Below are 1,132 nucleotides of genomic sequence, written 5' to 3' on the forward strand. Positions count from 1 at the left end.
ACCCCAAGAGCCCCTTCAGGGCCAGAACTAGGTACTGTCCCCTCACCCAGCCCAACCCACCGCTGGGCACTCAACAGAATGGGCTTGCGATTAGTGGATGCAACTATTTCCCGGAAAAATAACTAAAACGAACCTGGCATTTGCAGCCTCAGCTGTCGGGGTGGCAAGCACTGCTTCGCTTACTTCTGAAATAATTAATGTCAGTGCTTGTCTAATCTCACTTGAGGTGTGAGGAGCCAAAGAACAAGGAGGAGAGTTGCTGTCTATGACCCACAAGGGATATAGAAGGCACTCTTTTTTTTTTTTTCTGTCTCAGGTTTATTTGTACAAATAGCACAGTAGGACCCCAGCCCCATGCAGACGGCAGCCCAGAGGGGTTGCACTAGTCCTTCTGTCCTCACATCGGCAGACACAGATCTCTACTCTGAAGCCTTTGTGGGTGCCTGGGCACCTTTGGGAGCCTGAACTGGAACTGAAGCTGGAGCTGCTGCCTGGGCCTTGGTTTGATCCTTGGCCTTTGGCCGGCACAGCCTGAGCCCCTTGACAATGCGGGCATGAGCACGCTTTCCAAGCTTGGGGTGGGCAAGGTAGGCAAGTCGATCGAGCTTGCGACTGACACCCTTTGGGATCTTGGGCTTAACCTCCTTGGGCTCTACGAGGGCCTCGATAGCCTCAGCACGTGCACTCATGGCTTGGCACTGTTGGCCTGCAACTTCTTTAGGACCTTCTTGTTGTGCTTCCTGGCAAAGCGCATGTTCCTCAGGAATTTGGGGTCTACCCCCTTAAGAGATTCGTATCTTTGTCATCGGGGTTTCTTGATACCATTTCTGTGCCATTTGCGGGACTGGTTGTGTGTGGGGTGGTTCTTGGACTTGGCCATGTCTGCACCTTAAGCCGTGGCTCCCCTAGAGGGCTATTTTGATAAACTGGGCCTTAGAATCTTGGCTGAGACAGCCCCTGATTCTTTTTTTTTTTTTTTTTTTTGAGGCAGAGTCTCACTCTGTCGCCGGGGCTGGAGTGCAGTGGCCAGATCTCAGCACTGCAAGCTCCGCCTCCCGGGTTTACGCCATTCTCCTGCCTCAGCCTCCCGAGTAGCTGGGACCACAGGCGCCCGCCACTTCGCCCGGCTAGT

At 53.5% G+C, this 1,132-nt stretch overlaps 1 pseudogene; it reads right to left on the reverse strand.

Moving 5' to 3' along the window:
* Positions 1-419: 419 nt before the first annotated feature.
* On the reverse strand, positions 420-880 carry LOC108538407 (60S ribosomal protein L29 pseudogene; annotated as a pseudogene).
* Between the last annotated feature and the right edge of the window lie 252 nt (positions 881-1,132).

Source organism: Rhinopithecus bieti, unplaced genomic scaffold, assembly GCF_001698545.2.
Source record: "Rhinopithecus bieti isolate Rb0 unplaced genomic scaffold, ASM169854v2 scaffold_14826, whole genome shotgun sequence".
Lineage (NCBI taxonomy): Eukaryota > Metazoa > Chordata > Mammalia > Primates > Cercopithecidae > Rhinopithecus > Rhinopithecus bieti.